The 11522-nt window shown below is 33.6% G+C and overlaps 1 long non-coding RNA gene across 1 annotated transcript; it reads left to right on the top strand.

Moving 5' to 3' along the window:
• The first annotated feature begins 2399 nt into the window (after positions 1-2399).
• Positions 2400-11294, top strand: LOC136845774 (uncharacterized). The gene is made up of 3 exons (XR_010855253.1): positions 2400-2548; positions 5745-10220; positions 10453-11294. It is a non-coding gene; the product is annotated as an uncharacterized lncRNA (long non-coding RNA).
• The last annotated feature ends 228 nt before the right edge of the window (positions 11295-11522 follow it).

The raw sequence follows: 11522 nt of genomic DNA, 5'->3' as shown, positions 1-11522 counted from the left end.
ATTTGCCTAGGCCATGAAATGTTTTATCTTAGTCTAGGCCATGAACTTTTCATACAGACAGTCTCCAATTAGAGGTGAACCAGTTGCATTGAATTGTAAATAACTTTTAAATAGGACAGGCTAGGTAAGTTGGAAGATTATACTATGGTTTTGGTATAGCTTGGCATATACTAAGCATAGGACTATTCCTTTAACCACATTTTGCAGCTTTCTGCATCTTAAATGCACTTAGTGAAACTAAGAGAGAGGTTACTGTGTATGTCCTTTTTCACTGGTCTTGACATGTGAAACCAGGTCTTGAAATTGAAATATCCAACTGGGTCACTCTTATCTGTCATGCATTGATGCCTTTTCTTTTTTCTTTGCCCTTGCCTGTAGTTGTTCAACCTTTGCTGCTTTTCTGACTTCTAATCTTCCACACCTTTTGTATTTGTCATCTCAATGATTGTTACTGAATGTTTCCTTTTATTGTTTGTGGGATTGTTTCTTTTTGAGATTTTTTTTATCTTTTGTTTAGTTTAGTTGGAAGTACTTTTCCTTATGCTTGACAGGACTGGGTGCTCTAGGTATCATTACAACTTATTAATTACTTTAAATTGTGTTTATTAATGATTTTGATCTTTTTGTGTATTTTGCATTGGTGCAGTGTTTGTTTCCTGTTCCTGCTGGAGGTAAAATGTGTAAAGTACTAGTACAGGAGTCCATGAACTTGGTTCCTTGTCTAAAATGTTCAAGTATTTTCTGTACATTGTACAAATATGTGTGCCCTGTTCTGAGTATAAAGATTTTTGGATCTGGTACAAAGCAAGATGGACCTGTGCCCTGAAGAATGGGGAGTTGGAACAGGTCTATAAACTTCATTATTTTGCCTACTAACCCACTTCCTGGTCCCTTGTAGGCAGCACCTGTGTGAGAGGATTGGTTAAATTCTTGTGTACTGATACTTTTCATAGGGTTTTTTCTTTAGAGTTCAGGCTTCATATATCTCAGAAGCATGTGGTTATCTGAGACTCAATTTTTAAGGCTTGTATAATGCCTTGTCCATCAACAATTGGATCAAATGTAGATGAGTGTGGTAAAGAAGAAAAACAGCACTTGGAAAGAAATGAAGTAAGAAAATATCACATTTATCAAATCCAAGTATGATAAGCAAAAGAAAAAATAAATCGGTCAAGGAAATCTTCAGTGTATATAGACCTGGAATTAAAATCTGGTTGTGGTTTAAAGCTTTTGTGAGTACTAAACCCTTCCATCCAAATGCATTCATCTTATTTTGACAACTGTTTACATAGATATAAGAGGGGGAGTAATGATGGACTGCAGTATATCAAGAGAAGTGCACATTATATTTACTATAGTATCTATTAGACTACTACTTGTTTACTACATATTTTACACTTTTTACTTTATTGTATTCACGTACACATTTTTATTGTGTAATCATGGCTTTATTTTATCTGATATTAGATTTTGCTGCATTTTCAGGTTACTTCCAATTGTTTTATCCTTTCAGGTATTAAAAAAGTGTGGATTGTGATGAATGAGAAAGAAAACGTAAATTATTACATGTGCCATTTTCTTTGATATACAGTATGTTATAGATCATCATTGTCCATGGCTTTACTTTATGCCCTCTTCTACATACTATTAAGAAAAAGGTTGGCAAGATATTAAGATTACAGTGATAAAGTTGGAGTGCTTAGAAAAACATTAACCACCAGGTCATAGGTCCAGGCCTACATGCATTTGTAATAATTTTCTTCATTATTTCTTTTGCATCATACTTGATTGAGATGTAGTAATCTTTGGCAAATGTAATATATTTTTTGGTTCTTCCTTCTTTCTATATTATTTCTTCCCTGTCACATTAATTGAACATTTATTGATATTAGTTTACGTTAGGTTTTTTTTATGAACCAACACAATGTCTTGTCTTTTTATTTTATTACTTATAACTTTTTTTCTACCCGAGTTATTCCCTATAGCAAGTAAACAACAGGATCAAAGGTGTATTGTGATCTGAGTCTGTTAAGCCAGGCTGTTTATTACCCAAAATTTAAAATCTCTAGTGATTTAGTGCAAGATCAAAATCATAGTCCCTCTAGAACATTAAATTCTCCCTCATACCGATTACCGACATCAATTGACTGAGTTCATATTCTCTGGACACAAGCATCATCTTCAGGGAAAATCATGTACAGTTTGTGATTACTCCTGACTCTTTGCTTCAATGAGTCTTTTTGGAGTATGATGACACACATGTAGCTTCCAGAAAACATTAAAAGTAGAATATTAAAAGGACACACAAAAGAGGAAGAGTGTTTTATGAGAAATACAAGGTAAAGTTAATTTTTAAGATAAACCCATGTTATTATTAACACTGAACTAATTTATTTAGTCCTCAAGTGGCTGGCTAGAGCATATAAAACAGAATCATCTTGCCCTTTTCCTCAGTGATTTTCTCTGTTTACAGGTGCATATTTACAACAGTCAATTATGAGACTGGGACTAAGGAGAAGGATATGGAGCCCTTACGGACTTTGAAAAAGTAAGTTGTTATTATCAAAGCATAAATTATTGTGGAAATTGTAAACCTATGGGTTTGACTCCCTTGTGCAGTAGTGTTTTCTTAAATATATGGATAAATATATATAGTATGTAGCTTAAGTAAATTTCATAATAAAAATAATCACTCACTTGGTAGTTGTTCATTACTCTGCCACTCTTGGTAATGAATGGGCTTTGATGGTGAACCATCATTGCTTTTTCAATATCATTAGCTTGCTAATTCAGTAAGAGATGGTCAGGATCGTGTTTCAGTATTTGACTGATAATTCAGTAAGAGATGGTCAAGATCATGTTTCAATATTTGACTTTGATTGGCATGAAATATGTTTTATTTATGCATCATTAATTGCCATATACAGTTTAAACCATTACATCATCCGTCATCACTGTTAGTATTTTACATCTGTTTAATGACTTCTTTCCACTTCATTTTTTTAATTCTGTTGTTTACATTCTTACCTGGCCCAATATGTAACCTCCAGCACTCAGACTCTAAGATTGATCAACTTTAGAAAACATTTAGTATATTATGTCATCCATTTCATTGTATAGAAATAGAGAATTTAAAAGATACATGGTAGATTAATGTTAGAAAAGTATATATGCTATGTAAGTGTAAGTACTAGATTTGTATATTTGCCTCAACTTTCAAAGAAAAACCATGACGCATAATGTCATGATGGCAATAATAGGTTCACTTTAGTTCCTGTAAAATGTATGTTTATGACAGATATATATACTCTTATGCTGTGGTTTTCATAATACAGTAATCTCTCCTTAGTCATTGTGTGTGTGTATGTATTGTTGTATACTGTATAATTTTGTGTTCAGATGTGCAGATTCCTTAGAGAGTTAGTTTAAAAGTAATGTGTTTAAACCCTGTATGGTTTATAAGAAGGAATATATGTGGAGTGGAGAGAGAGACAGGGTATTTGTTATATAAAGAGACGACTTGTTTTCGTCAATATACAAGACTGCTGAAGTAACACATTCTTATATGGCTCGGTCATCACCGTACAGAACGCTGTTGGGTGGTGAATCGTGTAACAAAAGTTGCATAACATTGTTCTGGAATTTTCCATGAGACGATATCTTTTCATTTTATTATAGTAACTAGAGATTCTTTTGTTCTGAAACTATGTAATAATAAATACTATTATTAACTGTAATTCCACTTTCTCTCTAATTATCATTTTTAGAGTTTTTAAAATAAAAATCTTGTCTAAGACCCGTTCACACACTCGTATGGACGAACGGCACTGCCTGCCTATAGACGCCCATACAAAGGGAGTCATTCAGAGACTGATACCAGTGCCGAGGGGAACCGCAGTTCTCTCTCTCCCTTTCTCTCTCTCTCTTGCTCTCTCTCTCTCAGGACTTCAGATGTCCTGCTATAACATAGCTAATTTTTTTGTAGTCAATGGTCACTTTTTAGATGTTTAATTCCTTAGTACAGGCAGTCCCGGTTCTGACGGTTCCGAAATGACGTTCGAATTCGACGCTTTTCAAATATATTCATCAGAAATTATTTCCTGGCTTACGACGCATGTTCGGGGTTACGAACAGTGTATTTTATTGATCCGACGGAAGAAATATGGCCCCAAAATGGCAGAATAATCATAATTTGAAGGTTTTTTTTATGTAAAACTCAATAATAATGCAGTTTACATCGTTTTCAATGCACCCACAGCATTAAAAGTAAGGTTTTCTTATGATTTTTGACGATTTTCGACGATGTTCCGGCTTACGACGATTTTCGGGTTACGACAAAAAAGAATAACCCCGTCGTAAACCGGGGACCGCCTGTAAATGTGTGTGAGTCATCAACAGTGTATTTTATTGAGTGAAGGTAATGGTGCCTAATAATAAGTGTAACAGGCCTAAAAAATGGAGGAACTGGTACCAAGGTATTGTATCATAATCATTGGCTTTTGTGCACTAAAAATAATATTTACCGTGGTTATATACAATTATTGTTTTTTCCTTTTTTTTAATACTTTTTCATGTATATGCATGTGGGGTGTTTACTATTGTCTTAATGCTTTGCTTTACATTTTGATATTTTCATTTTTTGCAGAGTGTATTTCTGTGTCTTTTGTATTCACATTTTTTTTTTATTGATTTAGTTGCCTTATTTTGTTTAACACTTGAGAATTAATTTACTTGTATTGCTTCTGTCATTATCCATTACTTAACAACTTAAATTTTACTTGAATAATTTTTGATTAATTAATAAATTAATTTCTGATTTAATTTTGACTGATGATTAATTCAGACTTACTCCAATTTTGCTTTGTTTTCAAGTAATAAGAAATTTTCCGTGAGACTGTTAAAGTCATGTATAAATAAATTTTTGTATTTAAAATTGTTATATCAGAGTTTCATTTATTGACCCACCAGTAATTTTGATTTGAATTAGATATAGAGTGGTAAGTGAGATGTTTTCTTTCAAGTAATTGAAGTGAGCTCGAACCAGGGAAATACTTAGACTTTTATAATGTTGTTGGAGTGATGCCCTTTGATTTTACCTCACACCTGATTTAATGAACTTACTCTGCTTTCTTGCATGATTGATAAGTTTTATAAGGGATCACTGTTGCCTTTAGAGAAATCAGTCGTTTTGTATATGTGATGAGGGTTCAGGTGTCTGGCTGTCGTGAGGTAACTATAATTGTCGGATAAATGGTAAGTTTGGTAATCAAATATCAAGCACTTAGATACCAGGTTTAATTTGAAGATCAGACACTGGGCACTTCGTCACAATACGTAGGAATTGCAAAAGACTAATATCCTTCTCTGTGTTGTTTTGATTTATGGCAGCCTTATTTTAACCCAACATACATATGTTTGAATTCCACCTTGAAATTGTTTTAGTTTCTTCATATATATCCTGTTCAGATTCATTGTTTACAGGAACATTGAGAAGTTGAAGGTATTTTTGTTTAAATAATAATAATGCTTAAAGCAATAACTTTTGGAACAGTATGCTGATGATGATGATGATAATAGTTATGCGGTATTGATGATATACTAGTAGCCTGTTTAGTAATTATCTTAATATTACTATACCTTTGAGAGGATAGGAACCCTAATGCAAATTAGTAATGGTGGTGCAGTAGTCATAGTTCTCTTTATTTGTTAACAATAAAGAAATTAACCTTCTCTGGTTTTTCCAGGTACCGATGCCTCTTAGAAGGAGACAGTAGTCCTTGTTTCGGAGTTCATCTGGCGGAAGAACTTCAAGGAACCATTTCAGATGGTGATGATGTGTATGTAACCAGATTTGCAAGAACATAGTTCTTATGTCATTCCTATTGTGATAATTCTTTTTGTGTTACTTTGAAGATTTCTTTTTTGGTTTTAGTATTATTGAATTAATATATTTAAAATGGAATCATTCCTAAGTTTGAGACCACTACTATAAATGACTCGGTGTATTTTTTATTTTTGCCAAGTTTCATGTTGAAGAAAATTATAGTTCCTTTGTATGATTAGGCTAAGATCAGTAATCAGTGTTGCTATTCAGCAAGTGAGCCAGCCTGGCAGCTATTGGTAGGGGTGTTTGTAAGATTTATGAATGTAAGGGAACGCTTTTCCCATTTTTCATCGTAGTAGATGGTCAGCTTTGTTAATTTACAAAAAGTTGAGGGCAGAATTTAAGTAGCCTAAACATTTGGTCTTCAGTGTGTGTTCATATCAAACAAACCATTGTCATTGCCCCATGCCTCTGTTTAAAGTGTGCAGCTGTATACATAATTAGCTGAAATTTAGTTATCTAATTATAATAGATGGTGAGATATTTCCTCAGTAAGGTTAAGGCACCCAAACCTCTCACTTATCTTACTCAGTATGAAGCCTAGGTCATAAAAGTCAGGTGTTTTGCACCTGTCTTGAGATAATTTTTCATTTGTTCCTCCTCTAGTTATCCATGCTTCTCCAAAGGTTTCCCCTTTTCTATTTTTATACAACGTGACACTTATTTTACCGTGAATTTTCATGATTGGTTTTTTGTCATCTTGTTTCATTATACAAACCATAAACATAGCCTACTTACACCCTCTCACTGTAGGCCTTGGTTTTTCCAATGTAAATTGTGTCTGTACTCAATCTACATTATTTGGGCCTAGGATTGGCTGATATGTATGGGTGACAGTTTTGATTGGGGATAGTGAAGAGAAACTGTAGGTTAGTGAAAGAATTTGGAAATAATCACCTCAAGATTTCTTCCAGTATTATTTAACCCTTAATGGATGGGAATCCTTATATGAGTATCTGTAATGGGTTTTGGGTGATGGATGGGAATCCTCATATGAGTATTAATATTACGTGCCATACGATATGGCTGTATTGAGCGGGAAAGACTTTCCATCACTTCAGTGGCCCATAAATGACTGGCGGCAACTTTAAACTTAGCTCAGCTCAGTCAATCGGCATCTCATGGAGATCAGTATTGTTCTTGACTTGATGGGGGAATGTCTTGCTCCTCTCTCTCCCCTGTTCTTCATTGGGAGGTTGGGTAGAGCTCTTGGCTAGCACGCTGTTGGCCCAGCGTTCTAGTCTCCGACCGGCCAATGAAGAATTAGAGGAATTTATTTCTGGTGATAGAAATTCATTTCTCGTCATAATGTGGTTCGGATTCCACAATAAACTGTAGGTCCCATTGCTAGGTAACCAGTTGGTTCTTAGCCACGTAAAATAAGGGCCAGCCCTAGGAGAGCTGTTAATCAGCTCAGTGGTCTAGTTAAACTATGATATATTCAATTTTTTCGTCTCTCTCCCATGACATCTTTATTTATTTGCTCATAAATATACCCAGGGATTGCTGTTGGTTTTAGTTCTTATCTTTTATGATATGATGTGATTTATAATTGTAATTTTGCAAAAGAAAAGTGCAAAGAAATATTAGAAAAAATATGTGTGCCTCCAAAGAAGTGACTGCATCCCCAATCTCAGTAAATTTACCAGAAAGTACACAAGACAGAAATTGGTGAAGAGAACTCATTACATGTGTGACTACATAAAGAGAAAAGCTTAGATAAGATTGTTTATGATGATGATGGTGGAGGACAGGTAACATATCAGGTGAGATATAAAATAAGATACTGTGCTAGAAATTGTTTTCTCAGTACAACCTGAAAATTCCATAACTGTTAGCTAAGGACAATTTATGTACATTCCCCATATCAAACTGGGGTTTGGTAAATTGTCCCAATTTTCATAAATCATTGTAAAAATGTCATATCATTAAAATCTTACACTTCTCTCAGATTTCTTTTGAAGACAGAAAACATGGATTTATGGACAAAATTAAATGTACTATGGGGATAGCTACAAAGTTGTCTCTTTTGGCTAGCCTTGTGAAGATTACAGGTTTAACTTAGAAATTTAAGACAAATTTACTGAAATATTACCAGGTTCAGTATGGATGCCACTGATATATCATTTATTATGGCATCTGTTTCATAATGTGTTTTATTTTTATTTTTTTATAATAACAGGGAAGATACTATTTGAACCTAGTTTCAAAGGTAATGAAAGCTGTGTAGATTATGTTTTGTATATCCATTATGATTAGCTTTAATTGTTTCATTTTAACCAGACCCATTTTTTAATTTAACTGAATATCATCTGTTAACACAACATTTCTTTTGTTCAATATGTCAATTTTCCTGCCAGCACTACCAAGCTACTACAACCTAGTACACCACCTGAGTTCATCTTAGAGTAGTTTTTATAAAGTGAAGGATTATGGAACAATACCCTCTTACTTAATGATATTCATTTTAGTAAGCCCTGTAAGAGCTAAATATATTAGCTCAGTTGTCTGGTTAAAGAACCTTCAGTACTTCCGAAAGTGTACTGTGCAAAACACTGTAAGTGACACTTCCCTGTGGAGTCGGGTGTAGTTGAGATGTTTAGGAGTCTTTAATCACATTAAGGGGAAATCGTAGGCTCATAAGTTTTTTATTATATGAGGGGCGCGGCGTAACAAGGTGGCAAGCGCCACCGCGGCCGAACTGGTTTTTATTGTGAGCGAGCAGCTAAAGTACAGCACTATCCTGTACACACACTTTTGTCCCCTTATGTTACTGGCAAAAGGTTCGAAAATCCATGCAAAACAAAGGGAAATTTCGCCCTTAGCGAGTTCTCACTGCTACATCATAAGACTCGTCATAAAAAGGAGGCAAGCGGCAACCAGTGGAGGTGCGTTGGTGGATGTTTTTGTTTTATAATATTTTCATGGAAATTTTACTCAGATATGTTATAATAATAATTTTAGAGCATTATTAGGATAAATATTTTAGGTTGTTTTCAAAAAAACATGCTTTAATTGCCGTATGAAAACATTTTCATTGTGTTCATTAACACTTTACAATCTTACATTACCTCACTTTTGTGGTTGTGGCCCGCTAAATGACAAAACATACTATAATGATTTTTGCATATGTAATAGGCGAATAAATTTCCTTTAAAATGAGGTATGATTCATAGAAATCGTTTGGCTGGTTTTTCTTTATAAAAGCGTTTTCATAGTTGGCAAACTTTAAATGCGTTTTATCATTTTTAAAAAACGGCGCTTGGCACCTTATTACACTGCGCCACTCATACTATATTTTATAGCAATTTTAGGAAAGTATGTATTGGTTGCACACTTCAAACTGAACGTATAATTCAGGCAGGAATGTAAAGCAAACTTTTGTTGACTATGCATAAAATATACTTAGTAAAACTTTGTATAGTTGTAACTGTATTGTATTACAGTATTTTCTTATGAATGTCGGGTTGTTGATAAACAGTTTCACTAATTTAGCTGTATACCTATAGTTATAAGTAGATTCCATACTACAAATAAGGGATGTAAATTGATATCTTGGTGGGTACCACTTTCAATATTCGTTGAGGTACCACTTTTGATTGTCATTTGTATTTTTTTTTATTTAATTATTCATATACAGTACAGTACTGTTCATGAAGTATTTTTAGTGAAAAATAATTTTGTAAAATTTTGGTCTTTATGGAACAGTAATAAGAAAAAAGGTGTGGCTATTTCATGTGTTTTTTACAGAATGTTTTGTTCATTTGAGAGTACCTTGATAAAAATTAAAGAACAAATTCTAAATACAATTTACTGTTTTGTCTTAGTTGCCTTAAAAGATAACTTTAACTGTCAAGGTTTTTTGCAATCCATTGGATGGTTAAAAATTTTATTGGTTTTACAGTATATGTTAAATAAATACTGTATTTTGGTTTAGTGATATGGGATACTGTATTTTGGTTTAGTTAGATGGGAAGCAGTTAATTTTCATTTTGCAACAAGAGAACAAATTCTATAACTGTCGACAAACCATTACTTCATTTAGCTTGATACCTTAGCTTTAAGTGGGCACGTTAATACATATATACAAAAAAGATCTTGTTACCATAGATGGGAGATCACACTCCTTAAGTAGGGTTAGAGAAGTAATATCTCTGACACTTTCTGTGCGCTATTGTGCTATGGTATAGTTTTGCTTCTATTCCCACTCACATTCTCATATGCTTCTTTTTCAGGTTATTCCCAGGATGTTAGTGGCTTTCTCTTTCTTGCTTATTTTGTGTTGTCTAGTGATTCTCAGTCATTCTCCTTCAAGTGCGCTGAATTTCTTTTTAAAGTAAGTTAGAGTATTTTGTGTTGTTTACTGATTACTTTCACCCATTTCCCTTCAGTAGTTTTATATCAAACAACATACATCAATTATGTAACATTTATTAATTTTTCAGATATTTTGCATATTTTGATTTTGTTATAAATTTAACCAAACATTATGATAACCATCATTTTAAATTGAAAGTTATGGTTAGTATTGCACTCATGTAATGAACCATGGTATATCATACTTACAGAAATATTGGTGCTAAATGGAAATATCGATTTGAGGGTTTTTGTGTCCAGATCAAGCGCCAACTGTTTTTTCAAATTAGACGCTCTTAGTGGGTACACCACTCGCTTGCCAGCATCCCTTGCATTATTGTTATTGTTTCTTTATAAATTTACGACAACTCTAAAAATTATGCTAAAGCTTTTACTGTCCTGCAGTTTATATTAATAAACAGCTGTTTGCCGATGTTAGTTACTGTAACAAACCCACGTTTACTAAGAGTTGCATTACAGTTGTCTTGTTAAAAACTTGCTTGTTTTCAGTGCAATTCCATAAATATACATCAAATACATCTTTATTCATCTGTCACACAATGGAGAAGAAGGTGTTAAGAAAGTATGCCACTAACTTGAAGCAGCAGGTATTACAGTCATACCCCAAACTTACTCGAGGTTAGGTTCCAGAACCCCTCACGCAAGGCGAATTTTTGCATAAAGTTTGGCACTGTCTCTAAAAATGCTAATAAATGTATATTTCTAAAGTTTAAACACTAAATATGACCCTAATCATGCTCCTAAATTATTAAGCTAACTTTTAAATGAAATTGAAGGTACTGTAATTTCATTTAAAAGTTAGCTAAATACATTACCCTTAAAAAAAGAAATAAATGGTTGACATAAAAATAGAGAGTTGGAAGAGAATTTCTGTCTCTCCCCTTCTGACCGATATATTTTTAGAAATCTTCTCAACCTCTTTTTAATAACTTCTTTATTCTGTGTCTCTCTCTTTGTTCTGAAATGCTTTTTCATGAACAAGTGTTTTTTATTTTCACTAATACAACTCTTAGTTATTATGTCTCTATGTTTTAGAACGTATTTGGCACACTAGCGCATTTACACATCGTAGACGGTACAGGTAAAATTAGATCAATTTAAACTATCTATTGTTCAGATAAAGATGTACAGGGAAAGAATAAGTTGTAATACAGTGAACCCCTGTATTCGCGGGGATGCGTCCCACACCCCCCCCCGCAAATAGGTCAGATCCACGAATGCTTAAAACCCATCTAAAAACACCTAGAACTGCCCATTTTGA

Source organism: Macrobrachium rosenbergii, chromosome 14, assembly GCF_040412425.1.
Source record: "Macrobrachium rosenbergii isolate ZJJX-2024 chromosome 14, ASM4041242v1, whole genome shotgun sequence".
Classification (NCBI taxonomy): Eukaryota; Metazoa; Arthropoda; class Malacostraca; order Decapoda; family Palaemonidae; genus Macrobrachium; species Macrobrachium rosenbergii.
Note: the sequence above shows the minus strand (reverse complement) of the source record. Positions and strands in the feature narration are given on the sequence as shown.